The sequence below is a fragment of the Phocoena sinus genome, chromosome 2, assembly GCF_008692025.1.
Source record: "Phocoena sinus isolate mPhoSin1 chromosome 2, mPhoSin1.pri, whole genome shotgun sequence".
NCBI lineage: Eukaryota > Metazoa > Chordata > Mammalia > Artiodactyla > Phocoenidae > Phocoena > Phocoena sinus.
The window spans coordinates 56,900,690-56,915,648 of NC_045764.1; positions in this window are offsets into that span (position 1 = coordinate 56,900,690).

A 14,959-nucleotide genomic window follows, 5' to 3' on the forward strand; every position below is an offset into this window, starting at 1 on the left:
GGCCAGCTTAGACTCTGACCTGGCCCAACTCCCATATGTACTTGCCTGCAAAGTCCACTGCTGCTAAAGCTAGACAAGTTTCAGTTGTGAGAACAACCATTGTCTATTCAGATATTCCACAGATGCAGGATTTGTCAAGTCAATCATGGGAATTTAATCTGTGGCTTGTGCAGCTGCATGGAGAGATTTCTCTTTCTCTTCCTTAGTCACACCACCTCTGGGGCTCAGCTTTGGTTTTGGCTTCAGCTGTGTGTGTGCCACCCTCAGGCATCTGTTCCCCACCCAGGCGAGAGGGAGTGAACACAGCAACTGATTGGGCCACACTTACTCAGGCCAGGGAGGGGTACAGCGACCACAACTAGGGTGTGCGTGAAGTGCCTGTGGTGGCGGAGACCAGCAGACAGTTGCAACAGACTGGGACATGCCTGCTCTGGTAGGCGTCCCTCCCACTGCCTGCAGAGGCAGGGGCTGGCATGTGGGGGCAGTGGCAGCCCTGCTCCTTGTGGAGCAGGTACCACTTAACAATGGTACCTCATTTCCTAGGCAGACCACGTTTCCTCTAGGGGCATTCCCAGCCAAGGAACCCCTCACTCCTGTCCCCTCTGTTGTATCCATGCAGGCAACAGCAGTCCTTTCCCTGGATCCACTCTCTTAACCACATGCTTTAACATTCAGCCCCTGCCAGCATTGGCAGATTCCTGTCTCAGGCAGGGGTGCCCAAGGCTGAGTCCTAAGGCTTTGGGATGGGCAGCACTCAGGACCCCAGAGTTTATGCAGGTGGAGAAGGCCTTAGCATGAGGGGTGGGTGAGCCTGCTCAGATGGGTCTCCCTCCCAGTACCCACAGAGGCTGGAGCCAACAGTTGGGGAGGGGATTGCAATGGCAGCCCCACCCCTTGTGCACCACTGAACAATGATGCCTTGCTTCTATGGTGGCCTGGGCTTTTTCCACAAACATTCCTGGTTGTGGAGCTTACTCCTGTCCCTTCAGGCTGTCTTTACACAGCCAACAGCTGTCCCCTCCCTGGGTCCATGCTCCAAATTCCACTTTCTAGCACCAGCCCCTCTCTGCAACAGGAGACACATGACTCAGACTGGTGTGCACAGTGCTGTGGCAGAGACCATGCACAGTTCTTAATTTGTCCTGCCTGCCACAGACTGTCTGTTGTGTTCTTCAATTCCCTGAAGGTCCCTTCCTGTCCCAGCTAATTTCCCCACCATGAGGGGTTTTTCTGAGTGTGGGAACCTCTCCTCACCTTCAGCTTCCCGCCAGTGTTGCTGGTCCCTTTCTGATTCCTCTTGTTTTTCATTCTTTCATCCTACCTGGTTGTGAGGGGATTTTTTTGGTTTTTTTAGGTGTCAGAAGTCTTCTGCTAATGTTCAGCAGGTGCTCTGTGAGAACTGTTCCATCTGTAGATATATTCTAGATGTACTTATGGAGAGAGACATATTCCATGTCCTCCTTTTCTGCCATTTTGACACCTCTCCCTGTTAATATTCATTTAGATTCACCCATTTTTTTTACAATGTTCTTTGCTTTTCATTCCTTCCTGCATCTCTGAGTGACAATGGGAATAATTTAGCTACTGCCCAAATAACATACTTCAGTTTTAAGGAAAATACCTCACTATGTTCTGGCATCCACTGTCTCTACAGACTGAGTTCCCATCTTATTGTTGCCTCTTTAAAGGTACTGTTTCCCCCATCTCTGGCTGCTTCTCAGGTATTATTTTCATTGTTTTTGGTTTACCATATGGCAGTCTTTGTTCTTATCATGCTTCGTATTCTTAGGGCTTCTCAAATGTGTGCTTGTTGGATATTTTTGTTTTGTGTTTTAAGTTTTGGAAAATTCTCAGCCATCATTTTTTCAAATACAGCTTCTATCCTATTCTCTGTCTTTTCCATACATCTTTCCAGAATTCCCGTTACACATATGTTAGACCTTTTCACTGTGCCCCATATGTCTCTTACACTATTTGTATTTTCCTCTTTTACCTTTATTCATCAGGCTGGTATTTCTTCTGGCCAATCTTCCAAATCACAAATTGTCTCTTAAGCTATATCTAAATGTGAAAAACTAATATTAAGTTCTTAATTTCACTCTACTTTTTAGTTGTAGATTTTCCTAAATTTAGGATTTTTAAAAGTTTGTAGTTCTTTAATAAAATTATCACTTTAAAAAAATTTCTTGAAACCAGTGTTATTTAAAGTTCATGTCTGATAAGATCATTATCTGGATCGCCTATGGTACAGTGTATTGTCTCACTTCTCTTGGTTTTTATTCATGTTGGTTTCCTTCCTTTTTTGTTATATATATATATATATATCTCACATCTTCTTTATCCACAAAGAAGCTGCTTTAGAGGGACAGAAAGTACATTAGAGTTGTAGATAAAGGATGGACTGCAGAGTCATGAGGAAATAATTTTGGGTGATGCAATGATCTATATGTTGATTACGGTATGGTTATTGGAGTGCATGAGTTTGACAAGAATCATTAATCTGTACAATTAAAATGAATGCGTTTTTGTTTTGTGTAATTATAGTAAAATAAGTAGTTTTTTTTTAAGATAAAAAGAGGTCCCTAAATAATTCCTTCAGTATCAGGCATAGTCCTTTCTCATTCCACTTTGTAGCATCAAGCAAATATTTTATTGGTAATCAGGATCAATCACTTTCAGTAATGAATAAACCCTTTATTAGCCTATTAGTTATGTGGTATAAGATCCCCCCCCCGCCAGCTTCTAATTCAATATTATTGTTATTGTCTTTCCTGGTGGAGACAGCCCTCCTATGAGAACAAAGATCTTCAAATCAGAAGACTCCAAAACTGAAGGGAAAAGAAACAAAAATTCTGAAAATAGGTTATTTGGTATACCAGTGAGAGAAGCCTCTATTCCCACTCTTTCTCAGGTTTGTCTATTCTGGCTGTGGGAGAAATAACACCACATACTGGTTACTGATTAAAAGCATTTACCAAATCCTTTAAGATGGAGTCACTGAGCAGTTTGTTCTGAGGTACAATGAGGCTTTTTCTTGAATTCCAAAAGAAGCTAAAGACTGGAAATCAGTCTTGATGCAATGGTGAAGTACCACTGAAGGGGAAAAGCAAGCAAGCTGAAAAAAGGAATTTCCTCTTCCCCTCTTCCTGCCTTCCAAGCTCCCCTTTAAAAAAAATGAAGTATAGTTGATTTACAATATTGTGTTAGTTTCAGTTGTATAGCAAAGTGATTCAGTTATATATATATTTTTTCAGATTATTTTCCATTATAGGTGATTACAACATATTGAATATAGTTCCCTGTGTTATACAGTAAATAACACTTGTTGCTTGCCTATTTTGTATATAGTAGTTCGTATCTGTTAATCCCAAACTCCCAATTTATCCTTCCTTCCTCCCTTTCCCCTTTGGTAACTGTAAGTTTGTTTTCTAGATCTGTGAGTCTGTTTCTGATTTGTATATTGATTCATTTGTATTATTTTTTAGATTCCACATATAAGTGACATCATATGGTATTTGTCTTTCTTTTTCTGACTTACTCCACTTAGTATGATAAGCTCTAGGTCCTTCCATGTTACTGCAAATGGAAATATTTCATTCTTATTTATTGCTGAGTAATATAATAGTCCATGATATATATATATATATGACTATATATTCATGACATGTGAATGAAAAATCTCTAAAACCACACCACTATTGAATGAAAATATTGAAATTATATCTGTAAGAAACATTTAAAGAGAATAATATATTAGTTTTTAATTGGTATTTTAATTTTTATATATTCAGGAAAGAACAGAAATGATTGAATATTGTTAATTATACGACTGTGTGTTTAGAAAAGTAAGAATCAGTCAGTTTCATATCAGTGACAGCACTTAGAGGTATCGTTATGGCATATAAAACTTATGTCCTGGAATTATTTTAGTAGATTTCAGTAGTTTTAAATGTATTTTCCCATTTGTTCAGATTATTTCTGGTGAATCTTTGTCAACAGTTACTTTTAAATGCATGTCAACAAGTTCCAAAAACCTATTACTTTTTGAATTCTTCGATGTAAAAATCCTTAAGATAAAGGCTGCCTCTTTAAAAGAAAAAAAAAAGGAGCACAAGCAGAAGCCTATGACAAAGAAAAATTCTAGCTGGTCTGCCTTCTCTTACCTTTCAGAGCCTTCTTATGTTGTTTTACAAATCAGAGCCAGGACTTTCAGCTGTACTTAGTGGTAGGAAAGGAAAAAGTTCATCTATCTCATCTTCTGAAGGCAGAATTCTCCTAATAGTGTTTTAATACTCTGAAAAACCCATATGAAATGATTATTTGATTTTATTAACTTCATCTGGGACTTCAGAAATGCCCAGGGTTTATTATCATGAACTAAAACAAATATTTAATCATCTAACATTATATAATTATCTAATCAACACAATTGGATAATGGTGGAGAGGGCTTTAGTGCTTGTTCTATCTATGCTAGTGATGATGCGAGGAGACCTAGTAATCTCTGAGACAGCTGTGTCTCCTTTGAGACTAGCCTGCTTACCTAACCACTCTGTGATGTCTTGTAGAAATTTTCCCCATCTCATTTTCATCCCACTTTAGACGAGTTCAGAAGAAATATACTTTTTTAGAGCAGAAAGGAATAAGCTAAGAATAAAGAAAAGCATTGATGACTCACAGGAAAGAAAAAAAGGAAGCAAGAAAAATAGAGGATATTTTATTCATCATTTGCATTTTTTTCACTTCATACCCAATTCGTAGTTCAACTCTATATGAATCCCTGTGATAAAAGTTTGGCTCAAAGTTCCATTTACTCCAGATAATATATGTAATTAAAAGGCATTTGAGCCATAAAAAAACAGAAATGCTTTACAAGAGGAGGCATCCCGAAACATACTGTTACTAAGTATAAGCTCCTACTGCTCACTGCACTGCAGGCCAATAATCAAGAGATGAGTAGTTGGGTCAAGGAATAATGACTTTATTCAGAAAGCCAACTAACCAAGAAGATGGTGGGCTCATGCCCTAAAGAACCATCTTGACTGAGTTAGAATGCAGGCTCCTTTTATACTAAAAGGGGAGGGAGTAAAATCAAACACTTCCTGGTTCCCATCAGCCTCTGGAGGGGATGAGTTAATTTCTTCCTCCCTGCAGTCATTCACAGGTGGGCCTGGTCAGGATGTTTCCTGTGAGCTAAACAAAGGTAATGCTCATTACCTGGGAAGCAGGGTTCCCAGAGATGGGCCATCATGTATATTTTAAGCTTATAGGCAACATCCCTTTAGTGATTAACTTGTAATAAATACAAAAGGACCTTCCCTATTATTATTCCCTATACAATACAAGCACTTTTGAAGCAGGCATCATACGACTGTGCCCCCTACTTCCTTTCTACATCACAGTCATCTGTTGAGCTGGTCACTCCCCTTCATTCAGTGAATATTTTGCTACTGTGTCATTGTCTACCGCTCCCCCTGGCATCAGTATTGGTGACTCTGTTTCTTACTTGCCTTTACAATGACTTTTCTTCACCTCAACAATCTATGCCCACAGCCATCCCAAGCCTTATCACACCAATAAAGGGCACTATGTCATTACTTCTGACCACTACCACTTATCTTTGCAGCTAACCTACTTACTTTTGTACCCCAACTACAAACACTTTTACTCCCATTGAAGTCCTCAATTCATTGACCCTACTAATTTTTATCACCATCACTACCCTCATATCCCCATCCCTCTCCTTACATAGTTTGGATTCCTGGGTCTTTCACAATATTCACAAACCTGCATGCATCCTGTCTGACCTCATCTCTCCACGGGACTCAGTGATGAAACTACAATTCTAGTTAAGAGCATGAGCTCTCATATCCAGACCGATGTGACCAAGTTCAAAACTAGGGTCTACCATTGACTAGCTATGTCATTTTTGGTCAGTTGCATAATGTCTCTGGGCCTCAGTCTCCTAATTCATAAAATGAGGATTATGGAGTCATTGTGAGAATTATATAAACTAACACCTAGAAAGAATTTAGAACATTTCCAGGCCATAACTAGGTTAAAAATATTGCTGTGATTAAACCCGACTCTTTCTTCTGTAAGCTCTTCCTCAGCAAGTGATGTGTTTTAGCTGAACACACCTCACTGTTCTGACCACACTTGGCCTCAATAAGGCCCTCAGCACCACTCAATCATTCTACATTTCCCTTGTAAATTTGCCTTTCTATGCTGAGATGATCCTTCACACTTCCTACTCAAAATTGTAAAACTACTTCCTATTCTTTATTCCCAGTTGTTGATTTTATTTCACTGAAAAAGTAGAGAATGTAGAAACAATGAATATGAACCCCTCTTCCCATCAACAAAAATTCTATTAATCTCTTACACTGGGCCCATATTCTTTGTTATCCTTGCTGCTACAATGAGTGAAGATCAATCCTGATCTTCACTTGTGCACTGGATCTCATTCCCTTCCACTCACTCAAATATTTGGTTCCTAAAATAGTTTCCTTTTTTTCCTGGCATCATCAATTTTTCTCTTAATGGCTCATTCCAATCATCTGACAAGCATGTCATAATATCTCCATTAAAAGTCCCCCTCGCCCCATGCTAATCCCAAATTATCACTCTTTTCCTCCTACTTTCCTTTACTGAGAAAATTATGTTACTATCCTCACCTCTCAGTTATCTTTAATCCATTCTAATCAGATTTTTGTCCCCACAACTCACCTGGAACCACTTTTCCCAAAGGTGCCAGTGACCTCTGAATTGAGAAACCTAATGGACAATTCCTTTCCTACTAAATTTATTGGCAGTATTTGACACAATGGATTACTTCTGCTTTCTTTATCCTTCACTTGAAGGGAAGAGGACAGAGGAACTGGAGAGGATGCAGCACTCTTCCAGTTTTACTTCTACCTCCCTTCTCAGTCTCCTTTGCTGGCTCTATCACTCCTCTTTCACCTGACCTCTTCATAAGAGAAAACACAAATTCTCAGCTCCTGTTAATCTTTCTGTTATCCACATTCACGGTATAAGTAATCTTGCCCAGTCATGAGGCTCTAGATAGCATGCACAGGAGCAGAACACATCCTAAATTTATCTTTCCTTCCCTGAGTTCCTTTGTTGAATTTCCCACTGGGATGAAAGATTTTCACTCAGATGACTAATTGGAATTTTATACTTAACATGTCTGAAAACAGATTCTTGATTCCCTCAATTTATTTCCACTAACCTGCCTCTCTTACCTATCTAAATTTATTTCAGAATCCAGTTGATGGTACAGAAACACTTCAACATTGCCCATCTTTTCACTTTCCCTTACCCCACCATGCCAAACCATGAGCAAATCCTATTTGTTCCAACTTCAATATACATCCAAAATCTCACCAATTTTCAATGTCTCTAGCACCCACATCCTAACCCAAGACATAATTACCATCATAATTGCATGGAATAATTAGAGAAGCTTCTGAACTGTTCTTATTACTTCTGCCCTTGCCTCCTCACAGTCTATTCTTCATATGACCCTAAAAGTGATCAATGGCTGTAAATCTCAGATCGTATGACAATTCCCTAAAAGCCCCCATGGTCTCCATGAAATAAAATACAAAATACCTGCCAGGAATGTATTTGACCTGGTGTTTGTGCACTTTGACACTCATTTCCTCCTGCTCTGCTCACTCTGATTTAGATACTCTGGCCTTCTATTGGCTCCATCAGTACACACACTGTTTCTGCCTTAAGCCTTTGTGTTTACTGTTCTAACTCCCAACATGTTCTTGTCCTAGATCTTCCCTTAGTTCCTTCACTTGCTTAATTGAGGTCTGTGCTCAATTACCTCCTGAAAAAGCACTTTCCAGGCCACTCTATCAAAGAGAACTCCTCTGTTATGCTCCATCTAGTTAGTGACTTTACCTGTCTAGTTTCATCACTGTATTTCTTGAAGGGTTTCTGGTACATAAAAGGCAGTAAAATATTTACAGAATGAATAAATGAATACATCAAATAAGGGTAGGGAGATGGGAGTGTTCCCATTCTCTAGGATTGTTGAAACATGATTGCATTACTTGTAAAATGATACCTCAAAAATATAGTTACAAAGTGTGTAGATATTGGTGAACAATCATTGTTAGATAATTAGGGTTTTTAAGAGAAATGTGATGAACTGTGAGAGCCAGGAAAGTATAATGTCAGTGAACATGAACAAAATGGAAGCACAATATCTATAAAAGTTTTTATTAAAATTACTAAATCCTAAAGTACTCAAAAATACTATGGAGTCTAACTCAACCTTGGATGAAACATATTTAGAAAGGCATTTCTTTTTTAAAATTTTTATTTTATATTGGAGTATAGTTGATTTACAATGTTTGGTTAGTTGCAGGTGTAGAAAGGCATTTCTAATCCTTTAATAATACACCCATGAGATGGAGTGACGTTTTAAAACAGTGTAGAATTTCTAAATAAGTAAAACAGAATATTTGTTACATGTGTATTCACATACATTTCTAAAGATAGTTAACTAAAATTTGGGGATACCATGGGCAGGCCCACAAGTTATTCAAAAGCAGAATGTTACAGTGGTAAAGTTATCAAGTTTTGGAATGCAATAATAATTTTTTTTTTAATTTCAAAGAAGAATTAGAATTTTTAGTTGTATTTCACAGACATTATATCAGCCCATGAGAAATATTTTTAATAAATTCAAGATTCATGAGAAGGCATGACAAAAGGGAAATTAAGGTGATAACTATTTCATCTAGTCCAGGGGTGGCAGTGTTGCTTTACTTGTTATCAAGCTATGTTTTCTATATTGCTCTTTATCAAGAACTCTATTCAAGTTCTTTGAAATCTGATATAATTCTCCCCATAGGAGGTCTCAGCTTCCTTATCATTTCTCGTCCCAATACATATGAACCAAAGCAAAGGAACATATAAAAAATGGTTAAGAAATTGATGCAATAATCTAGTACAATTGAGCATAATATTTCTAATATTCAGAGGATGGAGACAGTGTCTATTTTAAATACATGTAATAAAGAGATTTTAAGTGAGCAATGTTGTACTGAAAAGAGAAATGAAAAACTTTAAGATAAAAGAGACACAGATACCCACAATCAACATACACTTGATGGTTTCATAAAGGACACTTGAAAAAAGGGTTTCTATAGTTATTGATTAAACCACTTATATTTGATTTTTAAACAGTTTTATCAAAATATAATAGAAATACAATAAACTACACATAAAGTATACAATTTGATAATGGCATATATATATGTGTGTGTATATATATATGAAATCATCACCACAATCATTGTAATTAGTATTTCAATCACTCCAAAAAATTACCTTGTGCATCTTAATAATCCCTTCCTTTTATTCATGCTTGTCCCATTCCTTAACTCCAGTTAATCACTGATCTGCTTTCTGTTATTATTTATAAATTTATATAAACGGTATGGTATAAGAGTGTTACAAATTATGTAATTTTGACAAACACAAAACTTAAAATCTAAGTCCTCACTCTAGATCTCTCACACACATGGATGTCTGCGTGTGTACACAGATACATATGTGTGGATATGTATACATATATTTCATTTAGAGTATTTTCAGAATTTATTTCCTAGATACAACTAACCCTGTGTGTTAAGTTTTGAACTCTGCCCAAAATATTTCTTACAGTTTTCTCACTAATTCGGATTTTAATTCCATGGTTCTTCTCATATTTGAAACGTGCACTCTAATGTCGTCATTGCATTGATTACAGTTTTCCTTCTGGATCAATGTGTACTCTGATATACCTAAGATTTCTCTTCTGACTTAAGTTAAAATTAGACTCATATTCTGTGTAGTTTTTCTTTCCTGTGGATTCTCTGATGAATATCAAGTTTTGAGATCTGAGTGAAATCCTCCTATTATGTTTGTAGGCTCTCCCCACAGTGTGACTCTCTGATGGACTCTGAGATATATGCTAAGGCTAAAGCCTTTACCACACTATTCAGATTTAAATGGTCTCCCTGTGGTGTGGACTCTGATGAGCACAAAGGTCTGTGTTGAGACTGAAGCCTTTATCACACTCCCCTCATGTGGACTCTCTGGTGAATATGAAATTTGGGGTGCTTCTACTGAAATCTTTACCATGCTGTTTACATTTATAGGGCTTCTCTCCCATATGAATTCTCTGATGAATGTGGAGTTCAGAACCCCTACTAAAGTCCTTTCCACAAGCCCTGCATTAGTAAGGTCTCTGTCCTGTGTGCTCTTTTTGATGGATACACAGATCTGAGCCTACACAGATATGAGCCTCCAGGGAAGCTCTTACCACACTGTTGACATTTATATGGTTTCTGTCCTGCATGGACTCTCAGGTGAATGAGGGGTTTTGAACTTGCAATGAAGCCTTTGCCACACTCATCACACTATATGGCCTCTCTCCTGTGTGCCTAGATCTGAACTTGTAGTGAAGTCCTCACCACACTCATTACATTTATAGGGCTTTCCTCCTGTATAGATTCTCTGATGAACGTGAAGATGTGTACAATCACTGCATCTCTTACCACACACATAATATAAGTTTTCTCTCCTGTGTGGGTCATGTTATGTAGATTTAGTTTTGATCTTCCACTGAAGTCTTTTCCACAGTCATTACATCTATGAGATTTCTCTCTCATGTTTTCTATGTGATCATTCTGTTGATATAAATTCAAACTGAAGGCGTTACCACACTGAATACTTTAACACTGCACATCAACTATGTGGGTTTTCTCATTTCTTTCAAAATCTGAACTTTTCTTAAGGAAGTGTTCGGTACCCCTTTTCACTTTTGCAAGGGTCTTCTTATACGTACAAATGACAAACTGTGTTTTCCAAGGGTAAGTGGTCTTACACTCACCACACACAGGGGTGTTGGTCCAAAGGCTCACCCACATGGCTACTTGGGCCTATTATGTCAAACAATGGAGAGGTTTGTTCTATGTTAGATGCAAGATGAACCTTGAACTTCTTTGAATCAAGTACCATGGAAGGGTTTTTCCTTCATGGGACTTTATCCCTGAGGTTTTCTTGGGTCAGAAAATGACCTCTGCTTCCTTTAGAATTTTGGCTGTCACTCACAAAAGAACCATGGTAATGTACTTGCCTTGTGATTTTCCAAGGTAAAAGTTCTTGATTTTCTAAGTTTGAGGCAACATCCTGTTGGCAAGTCCCCACAGAGTTCCCACTTTTGGATACCTTAGTTGACATTCCTTTAAGAATAAAAAGGATTAAGTGATGAGAATAAGCAAATACTTTGTTTGAAGTTTATAAGATTTCTGCAAAAAAAAAATGTTCATCCTCAAGTGTTTCTGGCCACAGGTAGTTCCCTTTCTTAACTTTTAGGTCCTCTGGCTCTATATATCTCAAGAAAGTAAGTTACAAATACTAGAATTCTTGTTGAAAGAACTGAGAATGAAGTGCAAACATAGCACAATTAAAAATATTAAGTCCAATCAGTGAGATACGAATTAAGAGCTAAGGTCAAAATAATCACAGAAAGATTTTTCACAAGAGATAATGTGCTTCTGTACCTATGAGTCTTCAATCTCTTCTTGCTGAACAAATTATTAATCCATTAAACTGCTTCCAATTGATTTCCTCAGTTTATTAAGGTTAATTTTCCCTTAATTTTAATTACATACCTACCGTTTGCCAAACAGCATGCTAAGTAGGTATCCAGAATACAAAGATGAAAGGGGTGAGGTCCTCTGTCGAAAGATCTTACAATGGAAGGAAAGAGACAAAATAAGCATGACACTATAGTCTAATAAAATGTAAACCTAAAACAATGTTTAGTTCTGCAAAAGGACATCATACCTAGAATAAGCAGCTCAGAGGAAAAGATTCTAGGAGATATTGTCTGAAATAAACTTGGGAACATGAACAAGAGTTAGCAAGTCAAAGGGTAGAAAAACCACTCTTGCACACACTTCTGCATAGAAGGCAGAGAGTATGGCCTGTTTCATAAGCTTCAGAAACTTCCTAAATTACTGGATTATAGAATTTTGAAAAGGTAGTGATAATGGGGAGAAATGGAAACTGGGAGTATAGACATAAAGAGATGAGATCTAAAAGGTAAAAGGATTAGTGTTATAAGGATAATAAAAAATCATGCTAGTTATATGTGAGGAAAAAACAGAATAAATTTAGATGTTAAGAGTTTAAAAGATGGGAGGTGGGGAGTGGCAATGATGGAGGAGTAGGAAGACCCTGAGCTCACCTCCTCCCACAGGCACTTCAAAATTACAACTATTTACCAAGCAACTGTCTAAGAGAACAACCTGAAGACCAGCAGAAAAGATTTTCCAGAACTAAAGATATAAAGAAAGAGCCACAGTGAGCTAGATATGAGGTGTGGAGCTGCAGTATAGTCAGACCCACATCCCCAGGTGAACCACAAATGGGAGGATAATTACAATTGCAGAGGTTCTTCCTGAGGAGTGAGGGGTCTGAGTCCCACAGTGGGCTCCCCAGTTCAGGGGTCCTGCATGGGAAGATGAGGCCCTGGGATGTCTGTCTTTGAAGGCCAATGGGACTTGAGTACAAGAGACCCAGAGGGCTGTAGGAAATAGAGACTCCACTCTTAAAAGGTAAAAACAATTCTCACACACTCCAGGTCCCAACACAGTAACACTAATTTGAAAGGATCTTGTGTCTGACCTATGTGCTGATCTTGGAGAGCCTCCCAGAGAGACAGGAGGGAACTGGAACTCACCCTGGAAACAAAGACACTGGTGACAGCTGTTTTGGGGAGTTCATGCTACCATGAGGACACTGGTGCTGGCAAGTGTCACTTTGGAGTCCGGCCTCTAGCCTATTAGTGCCTGAAGCACACCTGCCTACTAGCTGTTTGGTATTAGTCCTGGGAACCCCGAGGCAAAGCAGCCAGCTGCATGGGGAACCAACCCCACAGGCCAATGGGCTAGCACCAGTCCATGCTTCCTCAACACTCCCTACCCAGACAAGCCACCCTGTGATATGGCACCACCCACGAGCAGGTTGGCATCAGCCCCAGGAACCCCCAGGCTTTCAGCCAGCTGCAATGGGACATGGCCCACTTTAATTAAGCTTAGAAGACAATGGTAGTAAAATCATCTATATCCACAATAAGTAGTAAAAGTATACACAAAACGAAAAGATGTAAAAGATGATGTCAAAAACAAAATATGTAAATATGGAGGAGAGTAAAAATGTTGTTAGAATGGATTCAAACTTAAGAGATCATCAACATATATATATATATTATATATTATTATATTATATATTATATAAGATATATGTAATTATATATAATTACATATACAAATATATAATTTATGTATAAATATATTACATATTTATATTATATATAAATTATTCAATATAGTAATATATAAATTAATATATTGTTAATGTATTGAAATTATAATAACCATATATTATCCATTAAAATAAATATATTTATATAAATATTAAATATATGAATATAATATTAAAAATATTTAAATATATTTCTAATTTATATTTAAAATATTTACTTATAAATTATATTTAATATTAAAATTATATTTTATTTATGTTTATTTATTTATATTTATTGAATTTTATTATATTTATAATTTATATTTAAATTTAAATTTAATTTTTAAATGTTTATATATTTTTTATTTATATACATATATAAAATATTTAATATATAACATATTTATATAAATATATATATATTTACATATAATATATAAAATATACTTATATATTATTTATATTTCTATAAATATATAATTTATATATAATAATATATAAACATATTTAATATTTATATTTACTATATTTACTCTATTATTATATATTATATATTTATTATTATATATAATATGCTTAGTTATAATATATTTAATTTTGTAATATATAATATGTAATTATATGATTATATATTTTAAAATTATAATTATATAAGTGTAATATAATTATATATAATTATACTATAAATAATCATATGTAATATATTATATATTATATAAATTATATTTATAAATATATAAGTTATATTTAATCATATATGATAAGCATTTTTAATTATGTTTAATTACATATTATATTTAATATATTTATAATATACATAAATATTTATAAAGATATAATATATATTATTATATATAACTTATATACTTATAACTATATATTATATAAATATATATTTATATGCATTATATAAATATATATTTATATACATTATATAACTATATATTTAAATTAAGTATATAAATATATATTCATATATATTATGTATAAATATATTTATATAAATATATAATTTATATATTTTGTATATAAAGTATATGTGTATTAAATATAAACATATGGCTATGAATATATATATATCAGTTATATATATAATTAAATATTTTCTAGAAAGCTATAAATAAACCTCATGGTAACCAAACCAAATGTCTATAAAGGATACACACACACAAAAAAATACAAACATAACACTAAAGATAGTAGTCAAATCATAAGGAAAGATAGCAAAAGAAGAAGAAATGTACAAAAATGAACTACAAAAGCAAGCTGAAAACAATTAACAATATGAGAATAAGTACATACTTGTCAATAACTAGTTTAAATGTGAATGCACCAAATGCTGCAATCAAAAACACACTGAGTGTGGTTCCTAGGAGAAATGGCTGATCATAGGGCTGGTCAGGGAAAATACAACAGGAACCTTGAACATCTTGTAGGGCCAGAAATTAAGAAAGCACTCCCTGAAAATAAAAGTGGGGTGGAAAGAGCTGGGTGATGCCAAAAGGACACAAGACCCAACCTGAAAGAGATCTCTGTGGTCAAACCGGGACAATTTGGGTAAGAAAACAAGTACTGTATTATAATCCAATATTACTCACAAATTGAGTTAGAAAATAAGTTTATTGGATTATAACTTT